The sequence below is a fragment of the Phycodurus eques genome, chromosome 11, assembly GCF_024500275.1.
Source record: "Phycodurus eques isolate BA_2022a chromosome 11, UOR_Pequ_1.1, whole genome shotgun sequence".
NCBI lineage: Eukaryota > Metazoa > Chordata > Actinopteri > Syngnathiformes > Syngnathidae > Phycodurus > Phycodurus eques.
In genome coordinates this window covers 16739235-16755719 of record NC_084535.1, presented here as the reverse complement: position 1 = coordinate 16755719, position 16485 = coordinate 16739235, and positions in this window count along the sequence as shown.

Genomic DNA, 16485 nt, shown 5'->3' with positions numbered 1-16485 from the left:
TTTTTTATATGATGAGTTGTTACAAGATCATATAAAAGCACAAAAGGGGCCTCCAAAAGGTTTCTGGTGAAAAGCTGACAGGTAAGTTTTCACACCCCTTTGGCAGCTTCCATATTTATGTTCCACCAACTTGCAGAAAGGCCAAGCGGATGTCAGGACAGATTGTCCCTGGAAGAAAGAGAGTTTAAATGTTAATGACTTCATTTAAATGTTGCATGTCCAAGCCGAGGGTTCCCTGAATCGACGCCATAGATCAGTGTCAGGGGAAACGGCTCCATCGTCCTGTTGCTGAGCACGGGCTCTTTGGCATAACAGCCACTTCAGTGCTACAATAACAAAGTGCCTCTTGCACAAAAACAGCCCACGGGCCTGCATTCGATTTGCTCCAATGTTGGAATTACCATGGAAGAAATTGTTCATCCGTCAGTGCATAGTAACATTGGCAGCAAGAAATCCTACAGATCTGCATGTTCACATATTTCATGTTTGTGACAAGCTTTGAAGAGCATTGATTGACACATGTAGCTTTCATGTTTGTGTCACTTTCTATCTGACAGGTCTCATCAAGGTGCCATTCGTTGATATGCGATGTGCACCATTTATTCCATTTTCCACATGAAAGCTCTGAGGGTCCCATCTAAACATGCATTACCAGCCCCCACCAATGCCACACCATAGCGAGTCTGCGCCACGCTTGATGTTAACACAGCGCAAACAAATTGGGGAGAAATAATTCCAGCTCTAAAGCCTTAAATCCCAGCACAAGATAAACGTTTTTTATCTGAAGTACAGTGTTTGTCCTTCATGAAAATTCATCAGCACCCCACAAGAGGCAAAGGCAACACCATAAGTGAACTAAGCTGAAATAAACACTCTAATTGGGCTTAAAATTGACGCCACTCATTATGGATGCCTGCCTTCAAAGGTGTAGAGATGCTCTGAAAACTGTTGAAAGGAGCTCCAGTGCTGCTTTGAACAAGGGAGAGAGGGAATGTGTCGATTCAAGTCCCGCAGCGCAGGACGCGGATCACATTTATTGTCTGACTAAAAAAAAGGGCCATTTGTCTGGTTCTGATGGCCCCTTGTGACAACACAAGAGAAAAGAATTAGATAAACTAATTCTGTCCTTGTCCCTTTCCCTTTTGTTGCTCTAATTATCAACGTGATAATAATGTGCTGACTCAGGTGAACAGCAAAGTTTTACTACCATTGTTGCCATAGCAAAGATAAGGCCAGTCATTCAGTATCACATAGCTTTATTTTCTTGTCTATAAAAATCATAATAACTTTCATTACCAATCAGCAATGTAGGGCATGGGAATCGTTTGGAGATTTGTCCAATGATTTCCCTTCTGCTTTCACAGAAAATCATTTAGTGACAATGCACAAGAGTGACATGCACAGCTGAATCCACTTCCCTCATGTTGCCAGTAACAAAACAAAGCTCGGATCAGAGTGCTTTAAGGAAAATAAGAAAACTCAGCAGAGGATGAAGCTAAGGTGTGCGCAGCCTTTTATCGGGGAAATTCTGAAGCTGTTTTATGGGTTGAAAGGAATTAAATGATGAAGGGCAGCAATTATTACATTTGTAAGGTCCCCCCATGAGGATTTATATTTGGTTCCAAGGGATTTTCCTTCTATTCTCAACCTTTCTGTAACTTGCAGAATCATCCTCACCACAGTTTGCCGAACCTTTTTTTTAATTATTACCTTTTTCATCAGTACTATTTAGTACTCAACTGTGGAGGTAGAATGTTGAACTGTTTATCACCATTTCAGTTTTCCAGATTTTTGGGCATTGCGAAAACGGCGCCATGTAACTCAAAGTTATAATCAAGTGGATAAAAGTTCTCGCAAACATCGTCGCTGGGCCACTGCCAAGTTAAATTACACACACACGTTAAGAAATTAGATCAACAAAAGTAATATATACAGATCAGTAAGGACGAGGAGTGCTGGATTGTGAACACATGAACACCCAACACCGCTGCTGGCAGCCAACGGCTTCTTGAAAAGTGTGAAAGTCAAAAATGTTTATTATTGTTTCGTTTTCACAGTAATTATTGTATTAATTTTTTATGCTACAGAAACGCAAAATAATATTTTTTGTGAGTGTTTTACAACCACACTCTGCCCATTGCTCGGCAAAATGCCTCATTGCCGTGCCGTCATTTCCTTCTACGTCATTTCCGGTGCGCCACCAACTGGGGCAGGGCGGGAACGCAATTGGGCATTCATTAAATATTACAAAAGTAAAAATAAACAAAGAATACAGCAGGATGTTAGAGGAGCTGACAGACTTACTCAGCATTTTGTCATCTTGTATTGGCTTGGCTGAAAATATTTTTCTTTTTAAACAAAAAATGTTGATTCCTGATTTAAACACTTTTATACTCTTAAACATACCTAATATATACTGAACTATTGAATGTAGTACTGAAAGTAACCAAGGTCAGTCGTTTTTCATTACAATTTCTTATTCCTTTGCAGTTTTTACACTTCTTCCCCAAAGTTTCAGGTAATATTGCTCATAGTTAGAGCAAGACAAATTTGAATGGAATTTTCATCTAATTTGCATTGCAGCCAATCAGTCACTGCTGCAAACATACTGCAGGCTGCAACACATTTTTGGAGTGGAGTTATTTTATTTCCTTATTGATTAAAGCACATGAGCACGGGACTGTGATAAAGAATCAGTAGTGACTTAAAAGTTATGCTGAGGGAAGATCAGCATTTTTCCTGGATTCCTGCAGCCACTTAATGGCAGAACACTTCAGCACAGTCACTTACAGGACAGAAACTAGCAGAGCAGTAGGGAAGTGGCAAAGGTCAGTTTGGAAACATGTTTCATGAAGTTCCGGTTTTCTAAAGCCAGTCTGAGAAAAAAAAAAAAAAAAAAAAAAACAGTCACTGCTAGGGAAGTTTTATACTATCAAGGTTTGACAACAATGCTAACTATTTTTACACCTTAAGTACTCACACATTGTCATTTTAATTGGATCACAATTTGAAGAACAGGCTCACTCTCTGCATTTGTGACGTGGTGTTGAAAGTCATGCCAACAACATACAGTAAGATAGCACTTACCGACAGATTCATTATTGAGTATCTGTAAATTTGCTATCACTTTCATATCATTTTTCATATTTAAGTATCCAGTAAGCTTACCATTACCTTATCCTTAGCTGTTCCTATTTTGCGGTTGAAAAGCTGCTGAAATCTTCAAATGTTCTTTCAAACATCACCTTCGGTGAGAGCAAAATAAATGTACATAAAAGTAGTTTCAAACAGGCAAAAAGTCATGAATCCTGAAAAATGATTCAGCAGTGACATCTCAGTAGTGACATCTACTTTGTTATCAGTGCCATTGTTAAACAGCATTGCCTGTCATCACAGAGTCAATGTAAATTGAAGCGTATCGTCGCGTTCAGTCTTCAGTCAATGCAGAGGACATTGCTTGAACAAAACAACATCATTTCTGGAAGCACATTAGTGTTTACTGCAGTGAAGATGCATTTGTTAGCCAACAACATCGCACTGAGAGGCCAAACGCTAATAGATGTATCTTTTAAACACTGGCAAAACTAGAGTGTTCGAAGCATTGTCTGGTCATTTTACTGTTTGTATATGCTAGTTATCTGGTAATGCCGGTAAATTATTTTATTTTTTTTGTGACAATTGTGCAAAAAGATGCGGAGTCTTCTAGCACTTAGAGCAGTCCGGATGACTAATATTGCAATAGTCCGGTGCAATGACCATGATTTTTTTTTTTTCAGACTGGCTTTAGAAAACCTGAAACATGTTTCCAAACTGACCTTTGCCACTTCCCTACTGCTCTGCTAGTTTCTGCCCTGTAAGTGACTGTGCTGAAGTGCTCTGCCATTAAGTGGCTGCAGTGAAAAGGTGTTTGTAGAAAATTATCCTGACTGATTGTCCTGTTGCGTGGGTTATGTTCAGAATGATTTTTCCTCTCCAATCTGCTTGTAAAAGGGTCAGGGTCAACAATCGTAAATGTTAAACCTGTTCAATATTTACAACGACAAATCCTTATTTTTCTGTCCACGGACTCTGATTGTGAGGTGAAACAGATCGATATGGCTCAAGTTTAGGAGGAGATTTACAATTATCGGTGAAGATATCATTGTGTGTGTGATGTGTTGTGTTTGTCATCTCGGCTCCACCATACAGTGGTCTCGCACATTTCAAAAATTGGTTAAAAATCTATAGGCATACATGTCCATCCATCCATCTATTTTCAACACCACTTATCCTGGTTAGGGTCACAGGGCGCTGGAGCCTATCCCAGCTGACTTCGGACGAAAGGCGGACTACACCCTGAACTGGTCGCCAGTCAGTCGCAGGGCACGTATAGACATGGACAACCATTCGCACTCACATTCACACCGTCACTGAGTGGGAACTGAACCCACGCTGCCCGCACCAAAGTCAGGCGAGTGTACCACTACACCATCAGTGACTAGGCATACATGTACCCCGCTTGAAGCATACTGCTCCTGTGAGTACTGGGTCCTGAAACTCAAGTTCGTCTCAAGGTTGAAATCGGTCCAGCTTGAGCGTGATACCTTAGAGCAGTATATTGAAATATACAGATAATTGTGGATATGTTCAACACAATATATAATATTAATAAAATCCTTAAACATGTAGAAAACTCACTCTTGAATGTGGATATTGTCATGATTCATAAAATGTGCAAGATTTATTTTAATTTGCTCATGCAAAAAAAAATATATATATATATAAATCATTAACAAAACAAGTCTTGCAGCTATTGTATTCAAATGAGTCCTTGCGGAATTGTCTGCATGTGTGATCAAGCCGACCACAAGTTCTTGGCTGCCACCACGAAGCGACATTACCAGGAAAGAGACCACCAACTTCGTATAAAAGTCTGCTGAAATTCAACACGGATTCCTGTGTGACTAATTTGTTGCCTTTTTAGTTTGATTGTTGACCGTGCCAGGATGCCTTACATCAAATTGATTATTTTACACCACAAACCTGAGATCCCATCACAAGAAAACAGATGAGCTTGATTGTGTTTCAGCTTCTTGGCTGTTATCACTGACTGACAGCTCCAAGCATCTGCAGTACTCCAAGTGTGACTGAGAATTGTAGCCATAGCAACAGGCTGTATGGTAAATGAGGGCATTCACAATCAGGTAAATGGATTTTCGACTATTGCTCTTTTACTTGAGTAACTTCTGATTTTTTTTTTTAATCAGAGCATGAACATCAAATAAAATTAAAAAAAATAACATATGGGAGTCGACACACACCTGAAAATAAAAGCAGCGAAAAGCATGTCAATCAGAGTAAAAGTATCGATCGCTCTTCACATAAATACTCAAGTAAAAGTAAAAAGTATGGTGCATTTAAAGTACTCTGACAAGTACAGTTTATCAAAAATGTTACTTGAGTAAATGTAACGGAGTAAATGTAGCGAGTTAAGGCTTCTTTATACTTGCGCGGATGGCGACCACGCTGACGTCACTGCGGCTGTCCCATCGCGTAGTTGGCCTTTATACTCGAGCGCAACCCACGTGCACAGTTTTGAAAATGTACTGCAGTTCTCCTCCAAGTCGGGGGTTTCGCTACGACTGGTATTGGCTAGGACGCCACAGGGTGGAGTTTCCTCTGCATTTTTTTGGCCATTTCCGGTAGCCGTTTTTACTTTACTTTCCGTAACAAGGAACAAAGCAACAACAATGGCGACCGTGGAACAGTGTCTGCTAGAACAAATGGACCTAGATGACCAGATGATACGTTTAATTATGCTGCAAAATCGATCAAGAAGGTGGCGGCGTAGATGGTATGTAGAACCAAGGGACACGCCGAGTACGTCATCACAGCATGTGACTAAAACGGACCAATCACCATAGATGATCTCCGCGGCGTTGGACGCGCAGCAACAATTTTTGTCGTGTGCGCGTCAAGCTACGCAGATGGGCCGCGCGGGGCAATTCGTCGGTCACGTGATGCAATTGTCAGCCGCGCGACCGCTGGAGTATCAAGAGGCCTTTACTCCCCAAATCTGAGTATATGTGTTATTCATTGACACATGAGTGTCCTGCTCCTTCCCACCAGGAGTCCTTATTTTCTGCTGCCAGCTCCTACTGGTTCTGGTAATGTATGAGATTTCCATAACACCACAAGCATCAAGGTTAGCAGGAAAATCTCTTCAACACAGCATGTAATTTTTTTATGTGCCATTTAAGGAGCAATCATTCAAAGATGATGTGTGGCTAGATGCCAATATAGGCATACATAGTCATTACCGTAAGGCTGATGTTGGGTGAAGGTCGTGTTAGCTTTCTTTCTTGATTGTCAAGTCCTAATGCTTTCTACTATTGACGTGTGTGTCATCCTCATTCAGCTGAATAGCTTACACTTTAATGCTTACTGAAAACTGAACTTTCACGGGTGCCAAGATCGCCGTCTTGGTGTTAATTCATTTCTTTTTGCACATCAGCTTTAGGCACATTATAAAATGTGGTTAATTTAGCGTTGTTGTCAAGTTGCCTGACCCATGCGACAAGCAGGATTCTAAGATGATGATAGTGATGATTCAATTGATGCCACTTTTTACGCTTGCCTGTCACAAAATACCATAGTTTCCCAACAACTCAACAAATGCCTAAAACAGGCATATTTAATGTTAATCATCACGTATTCAGTTCATCATTTATTTTTGCATCTTTGTTCCATGATCTTTCATTCTAGCCTGTCAGTATTGAACTTCGGCATTTCTCATGTTCCACACGTCTCCCCAACTCCTGTCTGAGGAGTCAGAAATATTGGCTTTCAGTGTGGCTGGTCAGTGTGTATTGTGTCCAATTCCTTTTAGAAGCCAATTCAAAAGCTAACCACCATGTTCAAGACCTTTATCAGTTTGACCGTCTGCCAGCGCCACCGCCTCTCGGCTATAAACTTTATGCTCTGTCTTTTTTATTCATCTGTCTCACTGAGGGGCCACGTACCCAGCACCTGCGAGAGATAGGTGGAGTCCAGAGAACAGCGAGAAATCAATTATGGCCTTTGCTTTTGCTCAACATGCCAGAGAACATCCACTAGAGGAGGAATAAAGTGATCTTCAAGCTTCCAAAGTCAGACAGACAAATAGATGACATCCAGCTTCTTCATTTGAATGGGGAACCGGCATCAGTGGCTGTTCATCCCTTTATGAGTTCAACCATCCATCCATTCATCCATCCATCCATTTTCTGAGCCGTTTCTCCTCACTAGGGTCGCGGGCGTGCTGGAGCCTATCCCAGCTGTCATCGGGCAGGAGGCGGGGTACACCCTGAACTGGTCGCCAGCCAATCGCAGGGCACATACAAACAAACAACCAGTCGCACTCACAGTCACACCTACGGGCAATTTAGAGTTGTCAATTAACCTACCATGCATGTTTTTTGGATGTGGGAGGAAACCAGAGTGCCCGGAGAAAACCCACGCAGGCACGAGGAGAACATGCAAACTCCACACAGGCGGGGCCGGGAATTGAATTTATGCCAAATGCCAGTTTGAAGGGAGCACTCCTTGTATTGCATTGTAAAGCCCCTGTCAAGTCACAAATAGACTGTTGTTAAAATTTCAAATTTTAATGAATTAAAAAAAAAAAAAAAAAAAACACCAAGTGGATGAAATAAGGCTTCAAAATGGTGAAGAATTGAGACATTCTCTCAGCTTTCACATGCTGTGGGCGTGTCTGTTGATGGAACTGAAAACACATCCTGTAGCACCTTCAGCTGTCAATCGAATATGTGCCTGCCTTAACCTAGACTCCTGGTCAAAGTCCATGCTCTACCCGTGTCTTCCGAGCAATGCACACATTTTCACAGGCCACAGAGAGGCAATGCAGCCGCACCAGGACAATTTTCCCATACTTTGTCTCAATTAAAATTCAGCGGGCCATTGGTGGAGTTGTGGCCAACCATGGTGCACCCTAAGGCGGCCACAGAAGCGAGACGCACCGGTCTTCCTGGGTGATTTTCTTTTCCTCCATTTCCTCCTCCTCGGCACGTGCGAAGTCAGCTCAATAGCAGCACATACAGTACCTCACAAAACACCCCTCACATTATTAAAAATTGTTTTTCTTAATGGAACAGAACAACACTGAAGAAATGACAGATAATGTAAACCATGTCCTGCGTGTTAACAACATACTTACAATGTACAGCTGTATTGGGAGATAACAAAATGTTCAAATTATATATTTTAAGTAATGCTACATTCCTCCAACCACACTGTCCATGCAGCTGGACCAATTTGCGGAGTAAGACTTAAAAAGTAGAGTCCATTCACAGAGAATGAACCCAATTACGGACTGTTTATATCGCCGGCCTCCTTGGTCCAAGACTTCAACAAAATGCAGCATCTGTCTCAGCATGTCACAGCATCCACTGTTACCAAAAGTATGCCTATCAGCTTGGCATGATTACAGACATGAGAAGGTTCCAATTGTCGTGCGCTCCAGCGTGACACTACTGGAGAGGAAGAGGGCCAGAGGAAGAGGATGGGAGAACGGAGGGGGATGCCCAGCTGGCGGCTGCTTCTAATTGGGCTAAGCAGGTTTTCATGAGTCTAAAAAGAGAGAGGGCCACAAGCAAAGTAGCAGGGCAGACCATGCTGCAGAGAGGGTAAAGGAGAGCGGGGGTGGGTCGTAAGGCCTGCAGGCGGCTTAGAAGCTGGTCACACTCCAGCGGTCCCAGCCTCTTTGGAACAACGCAGGGCAGAGAGAAGCAGCTGCCACCCCTGACCATAGCACACGCTGTCTTCAGGCTCAGGGAGAACACCGAAACAGACACACAACCAAAAAGCCCACTTACACAACTACTTTAGTTAAGGCGGTCGCAGAGGAGAGCAAAATAAAAATACACAACATAAAGCAGAGAAACGAACCTGATTAAAAGAGCCAATGTCTGGATGTTTATTGTGCAGCAGTGGATATAATTAGAAGTGATTAAAACTAAGGTGAAATGACAGAGGGCAGTGAATTCCCACCACCAGCACGAGCAATGCCCCACGGTGAGTCTGCAAGACGGGGGGAGGGGTGTTTCGTGTATGCCATGCTTCGAGGGTGAATCAATTCACTTCACATCCTAAAGAAGCATTCATTAATAATCTGTTGTCTGTATCGTACAGTGGCTTCACGCATGCTTTCTTTTCTTTCCTATAACTTCACTCCATCCTCACTTTTCTTTCCTTGAATGACCTCTTTTTATTTTCATTATTTTTGCAAAGATATAATGTAGGATGAGCCTCAACATAAACGCTGACACAAACAATAAATGTACCAATAAGGATTATAGTACTGAAACCGAAGATGTATTTGCATGGAACATAAATGATTGGAGCTTCATTCACAGGCCTTTGTTTTTATTTATCCATTCCCTTTACAACCAAGCAGATGTCTGGAGGGCATGCCACAAACCTATTATGAAACAAGGAAGGGGAAAAGCAAAGGGAGGAAGCCAGTGTGTGAACCAGTAGCTCATTGTTGCCCCCTGCTGGACAAGATACATTCTATTGGAAATAGTCACCCTTAAAGCTTTCAATATTGTGAGTAGAGCAAAAATGTGTGGCTTTCTTCGAGCCTGGGGGGGGGGGGGGGTCTTAATTTTGTGTCTAAATGCAACCACACACATCAGTAGCATTATGCATTGTCACAGTGTCGTTTGGACTTGATAGCCTATTATCCCTTGAAGCTCAAGCTGAGAAACGTTTTGCAGAATTACAATCAACATCCTAACCCAATTTTAACTACTAAGAAAATGCCTCATTCGTTGGATATAAATAGCATACAGTATATGACATACCAGGCAAGTCCACACTAACGCCATGCCTGCGTAGGCTTGTTGTGGAGTGATGAGAGTGACCACTGGAGTCCCTCAAGGGGGCTGAGAGAGAAGCTGTGAGAAAAATTGGATTACCTCAAATTTGCATAAAGAGCCTTCAAATGGCTGTGCGGAGGGTGTAAGTGTGAGCCATCCAAGCCTTAAAAATCTCCCAGCCGTGGACTAGTACTGGGTTCATCCAGGTCATTTAACACTTAAAGACAGTCTCCAGGGAACCTATTCATGTTGGACAAATTGTTTGGCCTTAACAGTGGCATGGCACTGCACAGGAGTGTGTGCCTACTTCTGAGGAGTAATTTGGACCCTGTAGTGAGGTACAACTTTGCACTGCACCCCTCTCTTTTAGAGGGAAGGGCTATATTAAAATACTAAATGGCAGCAGAAGCAACATCACCAGCAATTAGGTGGAAATACGCCTTCTCTCGGTCAATGTCCTGAGGAGAGGCTAAAGAAATGGGTAGTAATGAGCAAGTTCTCGTCCTCCTCATGTTTGAAGCGGAGGTGGCATCTCATAACAATCCCATGAAATATGGAGCACGGGCAGTGTCGACCTCCATGGAAATGTGCAATCCTTTCAAAAGTGCACTGAGCTTTATGAGTTATGAAAGATATACACAAGGTTGTAGATGGAGTGCATGGCATGCAGGAAATAGCTTTGGTGGAAATAAGAAACCTGCTGAATGGCGCATCCCGAATGGATTCTTCATTATTTTGGACTCCCTCACATCACTCGTGGGAGCCACTACCTCTAGTCACAAGCAGTGATTACTATTCCAACATGAACAAACTACAGCATGTAGTTGTATTTGTTGCTGACAGATTATGTATTTCCAATACAATTTATAGCACAGCGATGTCTCCTGTTAACAGTTAACTTCCAAAATTTGATTAATTGCGCCAATAGGATGCTGTGAGCCCAGACACAGGAGGGGTGGAGAAGGATCTCGCAATGCCTGCTTCAGCAGTCTGATGCTGTCACCGCTCTCCACAACATCCCATAAAAGTAAAATGTGGCAGGTTTGGGGAAACAGCCTTGTCCTGTTTGTACAGGGATTGTCGTAAATATGTGGCTGCCGGCCTCTTGAGCAGAGCTGTGGTGAGCACTCATCACCTCCATACACTTCATTTGCTGGTGCCACTCACACTGTGCCAGATAAGCATGATTTATTGCTGATACATATTACTTTTCAATGGGGGTTTGAATGCTAGCCCTTTGCACAATGGTCATTGCACCGGACTATTGTAATATTAGTCATTCGAACTGCTCTAAGTGCTAGAGGACCCTGCATCTTTTTGCAAAATTGTCACAAAAAAAAAGTACCGTTATTACCAAATAACTAGCAACCCTTTATTGTTCAGTGACTGTTTTCCTCAATGTCTTTATTTCTCAAAACTGTCTGTTGTCGTACGAGAGCGGCTCCAATTACCGGAGACAAATTCCTTGTGTGTTTTTTGGACATAATTGGCAAATAATGATTCTGATTCTTATTTTACAATGCGTAATGCAGTGACATTTACTAATGGATTACAATGTTCAGCAATTTGTTGTGTTCATTTGTTTGTTTTTGCTTTAATTGGATTCATCCACAACAGTTGGAGTGGTTTTGAGGTACAGAACATTTAATTATGCATGTTATTCAATGGGGTTTGTGATAAAAGTGTATTGGACAGGTAAGGTTCAAACCTTTGTAGTAATTAAAATAGTTGTTTTTTTTCTGAAAGAAAGTCATAAAAAGAAAAGGAATGCTGATAAAGCATTGCCTGAAACATTGCATCACCTAAGCTTCGAAACGGATTGCTCTAAAAATTAATACATGTAGTGCTCACAGCCCATAGGGGCCATATTATTACAGTCGAGGGGTTCCTCGACAGCTTCCCTGGTTTTGAATGGTGCGCATACAACTTTGCACCCACATCAGTGTGCAAGCCAACCACAGGTGTAAAGCTAAGGAATTATTTTTTTTATGTGACTGTTTTTCATTTCATCAAACAATATTCCCTTATTTACCCTTTGTTTTTTTTTTACTGTTACATTAAAATACTGCTTATGAGTTGAACCATTTCATTCATGATTGTCAACGGTAAAATCTTTACTCGTCGACTTTATTTGTAGAGCACAAGTGCATCTGAAAGTGCTTTAAACAAATACAAAAAAAAAATATGAAAATGTACCTCTAAAAACAATCTTATAAAATATTGAATAAAAATATTGTCAAGGCTCTCACAAGTCTTGGCCAAATCTCACACCCAATTGTGTCATATCACGTTTATCTATATAGTGTGTAAATTCAAATGTGGGCGTGGACAGGGAGGAGTCAGCTAATCCAACATGTGCGCTCATTTCCACGTTGATTGGAATGTACGAAGGAAATGTGCTTGGATTCGTGAGTAGGCAGAGTTTCATACATCTGAATATTTTTGTGCGTACGACGTTTTCTGGATTTGAGCATACGCCATGTTTTAGTAGGAAATCCACGCAAGTCTTTGTACATGAGGCCCCTGGTCTGCTTGACACATGCAAGCCTTCACTCTGGATATGTTCTTCAGACGGTAGAAGGCAGTTTTAGTAATTGATTTGATGTGACTATTGAAAGTCAGGTCGGAATCTATCAGAACACCAAGGTTTGGGACTTGGTCTTCGGTTTTTAAAGCGAGTGGCTCCAGGTATTTACTCACAGCTATTCTCTTTTCTTTATTGCCAATGCTCCTGCATTGGATCCTGTTAGTGGCTGGGGCCCCCATGCTCTCCGGGGGGGGGGGGGGGGGGGGGGGGGCACTAGTGGGGCGACTTGGTGGAGGGTGGGGGGTATTGGGCGTGAGGGGTGGTGGTCCAGCTCTTGTGCCCCTTCCTTTGGGACTGGTCGGGTCGCTTCGGTTGTGCTAGGGACTTCTCTGGGTCCTGGGGCGTGGGTGGCGTCCCCCAAATTGGGTCCCCTGCTGGATGGGGTCACTGGCGTGCCCCCCCCCCCCCTTATGGATGGAGGGGGCCGGGGGCCCACTCTTCCTCAATGTGCCGGCTCAGCAACTCCGTACACCAGTTAACTAACATGCATGTGATAGGGTGTTCATTCACTAATAAGTTCAATAGACACGCTATAGTGTTTAATTGCTTGTGCTGGGACCACCAATAACAGCACAGGTTATACTAACATATCAACACACAGGTTCTTACAGGTGTTTAGATGCAAAAAATAATAATAATCCCACCGCACCACTCATCAGTAGCACTGCCTAGTTTATTTCCCCACATCCTGTCCTACTGTGCCCTTTTCTGTCCTATCTCATCTTGTTCTCTTGGTTAGTTGTTGCATGTCCTCACTGCCCCCCCCCCACCCACCCCCCACTCATCCACAAATAAGAACAAGATTTGACTGTTGTAATGTTGCTGGTCCACAAATATCTAGACTATTGTTCTGCTGTGTTTCACACCCCTTTCCCCCTTGTCCACGCTGTCCCTCTGTCTGTCCTCTAAAACCCTTTTGTGTCCAGCTGCATTTTCAATAAACATCTGAATAATTAAAACATTTTAAAATAAGCAGAGGGAGTATTTCAAACTCCCGTTGCACAGCTAAACTGTTCATGCACAAAAGGCATACAGATCCACCATTCTGCAAGGCCATGCAGCTGAACAAGAAAAAAAACTGGTCATGCAACTTGTGACTGGTGTAATGAATAAACTTTACACATAACCTCTTCCCGATGATGTGCTTTATTTCTCACTCCACAAGATTTTGACACTAAACTAACAAGAAACATTACAAGCCTCAGCTTTGTCATAAGAAAACACTCAATGGAAGGCTTATCCCAAGGACATTACAGTACCTAACATACAAGATCCAATAGCTAGCAACAATTTCTTAATTACGTTTATACAGTATGCACACATGGCCACTGTGCACCACTTCACCACGAGCTTTGTTTTTATAATGACCTTTTTTTGCAGTCGTCAAAATGACTTGGAAAACAATAGAACACAAATTACAAAACAAAATGCCCACAAAACTTTGTAGTTTACATTACATTTCAATAACCCATTATATTTCATCCATTTTTGTGATGATCTAGATAAGGGTACATTGTTTCATTGTTTTGGGAGACAGTATGATTCCACTGGAACTGTTCAATACCCAAAATCCTATAGGGGCCCCCCCTGTCTGTTAATCAGGAAGTCGTTTTCCAACTAACAAAGAAATGGACAAATAAACCCAAATATAAAGCTTTTTGAATTTTCACTGTAATTAATAGTTCAGCCTTGATGGAGGTCTGTGGTATACTGTGCGACCTTCTAGTTAAATACTGTATGATGTTATGGCATTGTTAAACCAACAAATTGAAACGGCAAGGTCAATTCCTTCGTTTTTGTTGTATATTGAAGACATTTGGGTTTAAGATCAAAATATGAACGACACACACACACACACACAATAATTTTCTTTTTTTTTTTTTCCCCCAACCAGTCAGATTTTAGATTCACCTTTGCGAAGGCTGAGCGCCGAAGGCATTTTTCCGTCCTTTGATTGGTTCAGCTAAATCGTATGCTTACACCTTTGACTAGTTGAGCTGAATATGCACCTGAGATGGATTTATTGGGGAGGATGATGTCAGACATGATTCAAAATTCATTTTCCAGGCGCACATTTCAAGAAAAACTCAACTTTGTGAGGCTAGGTTAACCAACATAGTTGCTGTCTGGGTTGTTTCAACCCAGAAAAGGATTTTTGCACACTTTCAAAGCAGCATTGAACATGTCAGCTAGGAGAAAAGGAAGGAGGTCTCTGAATCTGTATCAGCATCTCCGGTGATTATGATTCATTTTGTTTGAAAAAATGTTTTTGTCATGTTATTGAATACATATTGATTGTGAGCTGCGATTATTGTAGTGTATGCACTACAACCTCCATACAGGTTTGGAGCTGTTTGGAGGTGATGTAGTGGAAGATCAAGGTAACAGTTTTTCTTGCTGTAGTAATAATGGTATTCATCCCCAGAGATGAGAAATGCCTCCGTTTCTTCTTTAATGCCATTTATAGTTATATAGAATTTTTGTACATTCTTTTGCAATGGGGTGGTGTTAAGAGATGGCTTAGGTCTCTGAAGGCCCAGGTCTGAAACTCACCGCCATCAAATGGACTTTACCCAACATTAGCCTCCAGGCTAGATAGCGGTTATCATGGTGGGAGTCAGCTGCCGTTCTGGTAGCCAAAGAATCCTACATTTCTCACAGTGTACAGTATGTACGTGTGACAGAATACCACTGCAACAATCGACCAATATATCCAACATAAGATAAAGTAAAAGATTTAAAATACAGTGAGTGCTGAAATCAAATTGAAAATGGAGATCTGTACAGTATGTAGCACCTGTTTTCTAATGTTGCTAATTGTTGAAGCTTACCTTCAATAAAGTGTTCAGAACAATCGCAGATGTATGGAGTGGGTACCTGACCGGGGTGATATCAACTCTGCTGATTTGTGAAAGCCACAATCTGCATCTCTTCCTTGACAAATAACTTTTTTTTTTTTTTTTTTTTTTACATTGGCTATCAAATTTATCTATTTAATCGCTCGATAAGCATCGGAACGAAAAAATGTGTCGACCCCCCAACATGGTGGCCGGAGATATGTCCAGGGGTATGTGACGCTACAGGAAAACAAAATATTCACTTTTATTGTCAAGACCACCTGAAAACCTTTGGACTTCTGTGCTGCCTTGGGAATAGTTTATCACTTTATCCATATAATTTATATTAATTGAACTGCAGTTACCCCAACACTCATGAAATTATATTTTTTTAAAACATAACCAAAACCAATTTCCTCAGCATTAGGCTTTGGGAAAGCAGAAAAGGTAAATCATGAAATCACTTTGGCCACTGCAGACAAGCAGAAAGATTAAGATGGGCTCAAAAAGATTTATCCCATCAACAATTAAGCAGTGAGAGAACTGTCTGGGTCACATTCACACGCTTGCAAAGCAGACGGTAAACAAATTATGCTGTTATGGGCTGTCAATGATGGCATGTCTTCGGACCAGAGAGCACATTGGGAAGTCATAAGGTGTGACGAGAGTCGGAGCAGTGGATAGGAGGTGGATCGGCTGTCTGTTCAAGAGTAACCACTTCCTTTAACCAGTGGGAGCCCAGCAAGTGGCCACGTCCAGCTCACACTCAAACCAGTCGATGAAGTCGACTTGAATGTCCGATAAGTAATGTTTTCCGATTTAAAGTAGAAAAGAGTCAGTCCTTGACCTTAAATAGAAAACCAAGCAGGGAGAGATTTATTTATTTTTAAGCACCCTTTTGTGTTTGTTAATCTTATTATGGCGGGCTGTAAATCGCAGTCTGGAAAGACAGGTTTATAGAGCGTTCTCAACATAAAACACAATGGTATAAATGTGATAAAAAGATTTATACAACTTCTAGAATAAGTACTCACCCTTTAACTTCCTTTGCAACAGTTTGATTCTGGAATGACTTGATTCAACTTTTCATTATTTCCTATGCAGGCCAGTAGACCAGAACCATGTATTTTGGAAGAATTGTCAAAATTGGGGAGGCGGTTCACTAAAACATAACCTGGCATGCCAAAAGGATATTTTTAAAACT